The 11,191-nt window shown below is 39.0% G+C and overlaps 1 pseudogene; it reads right to left on the reverse strand.

Annotated features, from left to right (window-relative positions):
- The window catches only part of LOC102492489 (nucleolin-like), a 28,312-nt pseudogene extending 23,865 nt beyond the window's left edge, over nt 1-4,447 (reverse strand).
- Nucleotides 4,448-11,191: the final 6,744 nt, after the last annotated feature.

Raw genomic sequence — 11,191 nt, forward strand, 5'->3', positions numbered from 1 at the left:
CAATCCCTTCTCCTCCATTCTCCTCTCGGGACCTCGGGCACGCATGCATACATGCCTGGCGTGAGTTTTAAGCCACTGGGTCTGGGACGCGAACCTGGATCAACTACGTGGGAGTCCAGCGACATAGCCATGACGCTAACTGCTGGTCCCAATACCCCCCTCCTTTATGAACAAATAAAAAAGAAAAAGACATAGGCACTTTTGAGTAGAGCAAAGAATGTAATCAAACCTTTCAGGAAATTAAACTGTAGTTCATGAAGGCCTCAAGCAAGAAGCAAGGAGATGTTGGAGGTATTAATATAGAAACTTCCATCTCTTGTATGAGTGGTTACTTATTTTTCTAAATGATTAGACTCAGTCACCAAAGAGTGGCAACTGTGCCTCTAAACAGTGGCAGGCAGAATCAAAAACGGGGCCAGCCATAGTCTTCTTCCTTACAGAAGTGAAGAAGCTAACCTTTGGACAGTTGCTTATCATATGGACCCCCTACCAAATCCAGACCATTATAAAAGGGGAGTAGAATGACTGTCCTGGGACCAGCAGTTAGCGTAATGGCTCTGTCGCTGGACTCCCACATAGTCGACTGCAGTTTGAGCCCCAGACCTGGTGGCTTAAACTCACGCCAGGCGGGGGGGCATGCGTGCCCAAGATCCCGAGAGGACAATGGAGGAGAAGGGATTGCGGGATGGCCATCGTCCCTGAGGGAGGGGGTGATTTCTCACTTTCTGTCTCTCTGTCTCTCTCTGTCTTTCTGGGGAGCGCATGCACCCTATAGCAAAAACCTCTCCCAAAAAAAAGAATGGCTGTCCCAAGGCAGTATTCTCCAGCTACAGGCCACACTTATTGAAATCCTAATATAACCTCAAAGGTCTGCAACAATAAATTCTATAACTTTCCTCTTTATAGAAAGGGGGATACCTGTGGTCCCATGATTGCATTGAGGTCCTAGAAGCAGTATGTTATCAGGTCAGGTCTCAAAGTGAGCCCATTACAAATGCAGAAGTGGAATAGTTTACAGATGGAGTAGTTACGTAAAAGGACAAAAAGAAGAGCATATGCCATTGTCACCCTTAATGAGATTGTGGAAGTCAGTGCTCACCTACCTAGTTGCTTCTTACAAAAGTCAAAGCTAATCGCCCTGATTCAGGCACTAGGGCTAGGAGAAGAAAAAAGTTCTGAAACACTAGTTCCAAATATGCATTATGTATTTTACATGTACATGGGGCTATTTGGAAAAGAAAAAAGGCATATTCACCCCTGATAACAAAAAGATTAGAATTAGCAGAATCACTTTCAGAGTTCTGGAGCACAAAGACACCCTTGCAGGTGGCAGTTAATCCTGCCAGGGCCATTAGAGGAGAGATGCTTATACAATAATAGGAAATAACAAAGCTGATCTAGCTTTTAAATAGGCAGTGTTAGGAGAGCTCATATTCTGGATGCCTCTACTACCCTTTCCAGAGTTCTGTATTGTGTGTCCCAATGTATTCTCTTAAGGAGAGGGAAAGGGTTCTGAAATGAGAATACATTAGAAAGCTTAAATTCTCTGGGGTGGCTAATGAGCCCAAATGGTTCACTTCTCTTTCCAAAGGTAGTAGTCCTATTGGCCACAAGGAGTGCTTTATCATATACCTACTCTGATCAGGAGGCCCTTTTACATTGGTTCTCTGACAACCCCAATTTCAAAAAGTTAAAGAAGTTGTTGGGACCAGCAGTTGGTGTAATGGCTATGTCGCTGGACTCCCATGGAGTCAACCTCAATTTGAGTCCCGGACCCAGTGACTTAAACTCACATTGGGTGTGTGTGTGTGTGCATGCCCAAAATCCCAAGAGAAGAATGCAAGAGAAGGGACTGCAGCATGGCCAACCCCTGGGAGAGGAATGATTTCTCACTTTCTCTCTCTCTGTCTCTCTCTGTATATCTGGCAAGCCCACATGCCCTATAGCAAAAAACGCCCAATCCCCTATAAGCAAAAACTCAAAAAAAAAAAAAAAAAAAAAAGTAGTAGTCAAAACCCACCCTACTGCTGCTTTAACAATGCTAATACCCAAGAGGTCAAAGAAAGGGGCTATTGATCTAGTTCAATACATAGGCTGCCAGCTGGGAGAAGATTGACAAATAGATTTCTTAACCATGCCCAGAACCACAGGAAATTTTTAATGTCTCAGTGTTAACTGATGCTTTTTCAGAGTGAATAAAGATCTTTGATAGATGAACTAAATGGCATCTGAGGTAGCCAGAGTACTGTTGAAGGAAATCATCTCTTCATTTGGGTTTTCCTGGTCTATTCAGATTTATAATAGACCAGCTTTTATATCCTCTGTAACCAAGGCCATTCTCAAATGTTGGGAATCATATGGTGACAGAAGACTCACCTCCTGAGGGCATCCTTGCTTCCCATGGGCTTCCTACTGATCAAAATTTGCCCCAAAAGGAAACATCAAAGTAAGCCCTGGGACCAGCAGTTAGTGTAATGGCTATGTCACTGGACTCCCACGTAGTTGATCGTGGTTCGAGTCCCGGACCCGGTGACTTAAACTCATGCCGGGCGCATGTGCGTGTGGGCCCAAGATCCCAAGAGGAGAAAGGAGGAGAAGGAACTGCAGCATGGCCATCCCCCCTAGGGGGTGATTTCTCGCTTCTGTCTCGCTGTCTCTCTCTGTCTGTCTGGCGAGCGCACACGCCCTATAGCAAAAACCTCTCCAAAAAAATAAAAAAAAGAAAGAAAAGAAAAGAAAAAAAAAATAAGCCCTTATGAGTTAATAATGAATAGGAAGCTAGTTCTGGTTTGGGTGGGCAGAATAAAGCCCTAAGAGACATGAGAAAGCTAATATATGCTACTCAGGTTGGAGAGGTAAGTAAGGACACATCAAGCTTATAGAACCAAGAACTATCATCTCTCTCCTTCTCCTCCCTCCCTCTCTCTCTTTCTTTCTCTTTTTTTTTCTCTCTCTCTCTCTCTCTCTCCCTCTCTCTCTCTCTCTCCTAAAGTGTTTTGGCTATAGGGCATGTGCACTCACCAAAGAGACAGAGAGACAGAAAGCAAGAAACCACTCTCCCCCTCCCCCCAGGAGATGACCACACTGCAATCCTTTCTCCTTCATTCGTCTCTCAGAATTTTGGGCTTGCATGCACATGTACCTGCCATGATTTTCACGTCACCAGGTCCGAGATTTGAACTGCAGTTGGCCATGTGGGAGTCCAGTGCCTTAACCACTATGCCACCTACAAGCCCCAGCTGACTTAACCCTCCATCCATTTCAACCAGCAAACTGGGCCTATCTCAGGACCTGGAAGGAGAGAAGTCCATAGGACCAACTAGAATCTTAATAGAAGGGAGCCCACTTGATGATTTTCACTACAATTGGGTAGTTAGAAAAGTCACGAAGTATTGTGTTATATTTTTCTATGAAAAAATGAGTCATGACTTTTCCAATGACCCAATAATTCTGCTCTCAAGTTATAGGAAATCACTCCTTGAATACAGTCACACCAGGGTAAAGAGACCAGAATCTCCATCAGAAAAACCCTCCTTATAAGCTGAGCCTCTCTCAGCTCTGAAGCTTCTATTCAAGAAACAGAGATAAGTGACTATATCCCTCACCTAAAATGATTCTGTCCTTTTAATGTTCCTTCTTGTTGCCTTAATCCTTGTTTCTTATACTTTATTGGCTCATGATTTCTTATGTTTTAACTGGGGACTAAAATCCTATAGACTGGCAATTTATAGTCACAAAACGTCCTAGAACAAACAAGGTGGCTTCAGAGCTTCAATTCTGGGTCTTCCACTAATTTAATTTAAAATGCTATAAAGAATGCTCTACTAAAGATGACTTGTTTCTGCCTCTTCTAGATCTGCTACTGACAAGCTTGCTTTTACTTGCCTTTGGTCCATGCACCCTAAACCTGTTGAAACCCAGAGACTATAACCTCACAAATATTAACGACCCAGGGGTATGAAAGTCTGGGTCTCCAACCAGGTGACAATCAGACAGAATTGAAGAATGGCTAAGAAAATTTTCACTCCTCTAATGGGCCCTCTAACAATGCCCATGTTCAGCTGGAAAATGTTACAGAACACAGACCTTCAACCTTCAGCACCTCTAAAGAATAAGAAGTGATTATAAGAAAAGGGGAATTATGTCACTCATCAAAAGTCCATGCTTATACCATACCCCAGTCACTCCCTGACAGTGTTTTCTTAAAGTAACAGGATACATGCCAATAGTTAAGATCTCCACTAAAGAACCAGTACGAACTAGTCAGAATCAAAATGGGGCCTGGAACAACTGCCTAACTTTCAAAGGCTTACCCTTTTGGTATTGCATTAGCATTCTGTTGATAGATGACACACCTATCAGACTGGTGACAATCTCCATGGTTATGACCAGAAATGATCTCATAAGAATAAAAGGGAGGCATGTCTGAATTCCAGGAAATCCCCATCTTTTCCAGGAAAAGCTCTAAATAGTCCTCCCATCTCTTAACCTAACTCATCCTCTCATTACCCCATCCATTATATTTTAAACTCCACAGCTCAAGAGGACAAGAAGTAAACTTGAAAGCTGGGCTCCCACTTCTCCATTCCTTGGCCATTGAATAAGGCTTGTGCTATGACCCTAAGTTTCACAAGCCGATTCTGTGACATCAAATGACAAAAGATCCCATCTTTGCTAGTAAATTAAAATTGCTAACACTCTCAGTGTATTTTCAAGTTATTTTTTCTCTTTTCTTCCATCTCTTATTCCTTTAGGTTTCTGTCCTATTTAGATGAGACTGGGTCTGCTTCTTAATGTAGTGGAGGGAGAGTGCTAGGGGAAAGAGAGTAATGGAAATCTTTGAAAATCCTGCAAGGTATGCACCATCTCACTAGAAAAATGTCCATGCATACATATGTACCTACACACAGAGAAATAGACCACCAAAATGGGACAAATAATCTACATATCTTAGTATTACAAATTCAAAATAGAAGTACTATTTTCTTACCTGCCAATGAGAAGTATAGATTAGATCATTTCTAGTCTTCCACACTATCAAAAGAAAAAAAAAAACTTTACATACATTTTCCACATTTGTAAGTAGGAAGTATTTGCAATCAGATCTTTTTTATTAAGGACTTTGAGGAAATTGATGAGGAAAGCATTTATATAAAAGAATAACTATTTATGGCCCTAGTAGTTAAACCATCAGACTTTATTTTCCCTCCCTCTCCTCAAGAAAGCACAATTACTCTATCATGTGTGTCATTTTTATCTCAGATGGTGGCCTGATTACTAAACCAAAATAATGTACTAAATATTAATTACGGAGAAAACATTTTCTCTTGTTCTTTACTAATCTTACCACTTATTTGACTTACATCTATTTAAAAATAGACAACATTAAATTCAGCTTAAAAATCAATGTCACACACAGAGTCCAAAATGAGGCTTGCAAGCTTTCAACTGTGCTGATTTTCTTGGTTTGTTACGGGATTTTCTCCTATATTTATTTCCTTGTCCTCTGATGAGTTACATTAAAACAGGTTATGCAAACCTACAGCCTTTTGCATGCATTGCCACTGAGTTTTGAAATGCCACCTCACTTTTCTTAGAGGCACACCCTTGATCTCCTTTTGTATGTAGAAAAGGAGGAATGGTATGACTTCAGGTTGACCATGATAATCTTACAAGTGAGGATCAGAAAGAGGTAGAAGGTAGTAAAGGGGTGAAAGAGGAAATGTGACAGGCCATATACTAGAGCTTGAATATGGTGGTGACCAAAACCTTACCCAGCCCCTACCCTCATGGAGCTTCCACTCAAGTTGAATAAAACACATTAATCAAATACCCATGTAGTAAAGAAAATGTACATGATGCTTTGAGATTTTGACTGGGGACCTAACCTACTCTGAGAAACTAGGCAGCAGACTTCTTTGAAGTGAGCCTTAAAATCTATTGAATGAGTAAGGTATTAAGCGAGCAAAGGAACAGTGGTCTTCCTCTGTATCTAGGATGCAGGAAGAGCTTCTAACTAGTAGAGATATAGCACATTTGAGCAGGTGAAAAAACTGCAGTTTGAAGCAGAGAAAAAAAGAGAGTAATTGAAATAGAGCCTGAAAAAGAAGGGAGAAACACAGCAAGATTTACAGATTGCAATGAATACTTTGGTCTTGAAACTGAAAGCAGTAAGCAGAGATAAAGAGTTTTATTCAGAGTGTTGACACTATCATATCATATTTGTATTTTTAAAGATAATTCTGGCTGTAGTTTGGGGCTCCATTCCATGTGCTTCTCATCTGTGTGCTCCCATCTCCCCTTTTTGGAGCCCAGAGCTGTTGTTGCATGAGATTAAAGCAAATTACTCTTTCATCACACTAAATAAATCAGAGTACATGGTGACTTGTTTTTCACATCTATATTGAATCTAAGGTATTTATTACCACCTCTGAAGCCCAAAGCTGTTTAAATCACCATGGAGATCATCTGTCTACATTCATACCATCACAGAAACTAACCTCAACTGAAAAACTTCTCTCGGTGGTGACTTCCTGTGGAATTTATTAAATAAAATACACACTTTCTTTAAAAAAATGCAAACCTAAATGTTTATTCTGACACCCATCTGATTATTTCATTTAATTATATGTTTGAATCCTAGTCAATAGACATTGATATGTGAAGTAACTTTATATTTTATTGCTATGACTTTTGTACTGTTTTTAAAAATGTATTTTAATACTTAGTCATTTAGGAAATGAATAAATATAATCTCTATAACACACTTGAGATATTTTCTGAGATAAATACGATTTTCTGTTTCAAGCACTAATTTAAAGCCATCTACCATATTTTTAATATGAACATTACACAGTTTCTAACTCCTTTGAGCTATTTTATTTTATTAATTCATGATCTTTTTTTCCTACAAATCTTGATAAAGGAAAAGCTGAAATTATATAATTTATACATCTAGGAAGTTAATAAATAAGCTAAGGAAATATACCATCAAAACACAGTTTATTCTAGAGCATTTTTTTTAAAACCAGTCCTCTTCCTACAAGCTAAAGACATTGAAAGCAAAATAAAGCACTAACTGTCCTGCCTGCATGAGTCTTGCCAATCTGTCACATATCTACACCCCCTCATGCCATTTGTCATCTCTCCTCTCAATTGGTAGAAACTAAAAATACAAAGAGTTTCTGAGAATAGTAACATTGATATCTTGAAACAGCAACACCATTTGTGTCGTTTCCATTGCTCTTTGCCGATAAAGCTCGCTCCATACTTCCACCCAGTGGGGCTTCTCCACAAAAGGGTTAAAGAAAGAAGAGGAGGAAAGGAAGTTAAGGGAAGGAAAAAAAGAATAGGCAGAGAAGGAGGAAGGGGAAGAGGAGAACAGAAAGGATGAAGAAAGGAAAGAAGGAGAAAAGCAGAAAAGGGGGAGGGAGATAGGGAGATGGGGGGAAAACACTTTATTTTCAAACCTCATGAGTAGAAAGGTATCTAACTTTACCATTGACCCCAATGTCACTTTTTTTTTTCAGTTTGCCAGAGGGCTCATGTGTATGCCAGAGAGAGAGAGAGGAAGGAGGGGAAAGCACCCACCTCATGGGGCATAGTCATGCTGAAATCCCTTCTCTTCCATTTATCCACCCTGTCAAGGTTTTTGGCACACACACACTCCCCCCTAGAGTGTTTTACAAGCCACCAGGATCAGGATTTGGTCTAGCCTGTCATATTAGAATCTAGTTTCCTTAACTACACTAATGGTTCCCTTAACCATTTGGACTGGGGCCATCCACTTTTCTAAGAATATCCGCTGCTGAGTTATACTCAAAAATGTCTAACAAAATATGCTCTTGCTATGGCATTAAGTACAGTTAATAAAAAAGTATGATTAACAATACTAGCAGTATTGCATTTGTTGATATTTCATTCTAATTCAACAATTAAGAAAAACATATATTTGAAGCTCTAGTTTTTTGTTTTGTTTTGTTTTGTTTGTATTTGAAGCTCTAGTTTTTTTTTGCTTTGTTTTGTTTTGCTTTTTAGGCTTTGGCTATGGGGTGTGTACACTCACCTGAACAAGACAGAGAGGAAAAGTGAGAAATCACTCCCTGTGGAGATGGCCAGCTACAATCCCTTGTCATATATTTTCCTCTTGGAATTTTGAGCATACACATACACACACACACACACACACACACACACACACACACACCATAATTTTCAGGTTGCCTGGTCTGGGACTTGAACTGTAGTGGGCCATGTGGGAATCCAGCACCTTAATCACCATGCCACCTGCTAGCCCTGAAGCTCTACTTAAATACTACTTGAAAATATGTTCATAAAGAGTCCATGTTAGGGATGTCATATTATAAAGTTTCTTTTAAAGGTATTATTTTTAAAAGATCCAAAAGTATTCTACATAAAAAGGCACATAAAAAAACATAATGTATCTTACATTATCGGAAAACTTATGGCATATTTTTCTATGCTAAAATGCATCATGACTTTTCTGACAATCCAATATAATTCACCCTATTAGAAACCAATTTAAATAAATTTTAGAATGAATAAATCTTTTGATTTGGCTGAGTTATTTATTTCACAAATATTTATTGAACATTTACCATGTGTTGGGAATAAGGAATATAAAAATGATTAGGGCTACCCCATAGTACAGTGGTCGACAGAACCAGATCCTATACAGACACCATAGTTTAAGTCCTGGCCCCAGAGGCTTGAAAAACACATTGGGAGTATATGTGCATCCATGCACCCAAAATTTTGATGCACTGGAGAAATGGAGGAGAAAGGATTTTTGTGTGACCCTATCCTATGGGGAGTGTGTTTTCTCTCTCAATATAGAGCATAATGCCCTCTAGCAATAAAAAAAAAATCATTAATTTTTTAAAAATATTTGTAAAAGTCCTGTCATTACAGAATTTGTCTTCTTATGAGGAGACAATCAGTAAGTTAACAAATACATATGGAATATAATGCCAATTAGTGATAAAGAGTTAATGAAAATTAAAGCATTTTAAGGAAATATCATAAATAAGCTAGCCAGAAAATGTCTTTCTAATGTGCGCTTGAACAGAGAACTAAGTGACAGAGGAATAATATCATGTTATAGAGTATTTCAGAATGAGACTATATAGGAGCTTTTAAGTTTGTGGTAAATGTATATTATGAAAAAAATATGTATGAATTTAAAAATAATTTACATGAAAATATTATTAACTTGTACTTTAACTGTTTTCCCACAAACTTGGCAAAGTTCCCCATACCCTGGGAAATGGCGATGCAGTGGGCATGTATTCAAATAAAATCACAACTGTAAGTTGGACTTTAATGAATCTTTTCAGTATCTTCTTTCTTTTTTTAGAGGTTTTTACTACAGGGCGCATATGCTCGCCAGAAAGACAGAGAGAGACAGAAAGTGAGAAATCATCCTCCAGGGGGGATGGCCACACTGCAATCCCTTCTCCTCCATTCTCCTCTCAGAATCTTGGGCATGCCACCAGGTCCAGGGCTCGAATCGTGGTCAACTACATGGGAGTCCAGTGACATAGACATTATGCCAACTGCTGGCCCCACCTTTCAATATCTTCTTTTCCCATAAGCTTCTATTAGTTGAGGTTCATTATATGCAACCACAATAATACAATTTATAAACATATATTAAAACACTTGAATGTGTATGATAAACTATGGCCTATAAAATAGGTCCACAATTTTCCAAAAGTTGTACTCCCTTCAGTCACACACATACACACACACATACACACATACACACACACACACACACACACACACACACACACACACAAGCTTCTTCTAAGCCATGGAATTTTTTGGTTTCTGAATGACAATATTCTCCCATATTCCCAACTCAAAAGAACATTTCAGCCCACTTACCCTGAGTCATGAGTTTCAGTATCATTTGTATATAATATTTGGGACCATTTCAGCCCACTTACCCTGAGCCATTTGTTTCAGTATCATTTGTATATAATATTTGGGCAAGATGAATTTGTTTCATTTTTTGTGTTTTGTTTTTTTAGAGACAGCTTTTTGTTATAGAGCACATGCACTTGCTGGAAAGAGAGAGACAGAATGTGAGAAATCATCCCCCAGGGTAGATGGCCACACTACAATTACCTCTCCTCCACTCTCCTCTCAGAATTTTGGGCATACACGCACAAGCACCAGTGTGAGTTTTAATCCATCAGGTCCAGGACTTGACTGAACTACAGTCAACCATTTTAGAGTCCAGCAATGTAACCATTATGCCATCTGCTGGTCCCTAAGCAAGATGAGTTTTATTGCCCTAGTGTTGCATGTCACATATATCCCTTTAGAAGTACAAAAATTCTAGAACAAAATTTGTGCTATAGTAATACACTAACAGTGAGGATATCCAATGATTCCAAAAATCTCTAGTTTTTATTGGCTTTATTTACCAAACTTTGACATCGTCCAATCCTTTTCACACACTTCCTAAAGAAGAAAGAATCCATCATGTTGGTGATGGTGTAATATATTCTCAAGAGTCTATAAATTAAATTCACTTTGGGAAAACTTTCTCAGCTACTTGTGATTGAGTCTGATGTGCTAAATGATCATGGCTTCCATAGAGGCCCAGAAATAATCTAAATTCTGGCTCATGTTCCTGTGAGTAATTCCTAAAAAAGCTCAGTCCATCAGAACACAGTTATTCATTCCTTGTGGACAATGAAACCTTAAGAATCACATTTTTCATCTTTGTGCAGGTGGATACCCAGTTTTTCCAGCACCATTTACTAAAGAGGTTCTCCTTTTTCCAATGGATTGACTGATATCCTTTGTCAAAGATCAGTTGGCTGTAAGCTTTGGGAGTTATTTCTGGGGTCTCTATTCTCTTCCATTGGTCCACATGTCTGTTTTTATGCCAATGCCATGCTGTTTTGATGACCACAGCTTTATAGTATATCTTGGGATCAGGGAGTGATATGCCTCCTACTCCATTCTTCTTGTGCAGGATTTGAGAAACAGATACGGCTTATTAACTGTTGATGATGACATGTCTAGTATTCTCAACTGGATTGGTCTGAGAAGTACTTCATGATGGGTGAAGTCTTTTTACAAGCAAAATGAGAAATAGTGATTGACTGTTTTAAAAAAATAATTAGAATAATAATAATAATAATGATTGGGGAAA

This window comes from Tupaia chinensis, unplaced genomic scaffold (genome assembly GCF_000334495.1).
Source record: "Tupaia chinensis unplaced genomic scaffold, TupChi_1.0 Scaffold000085_1, whole genome shotgun sequence".
In the NCBI taxonomy this organism is placed as follows: domain Eukaryota; kingdom Metazoa; phylum Chordata; class Mammalia; order Scandentia; family Tupaiidae; genus Tupaia; species Tupaia belangeri.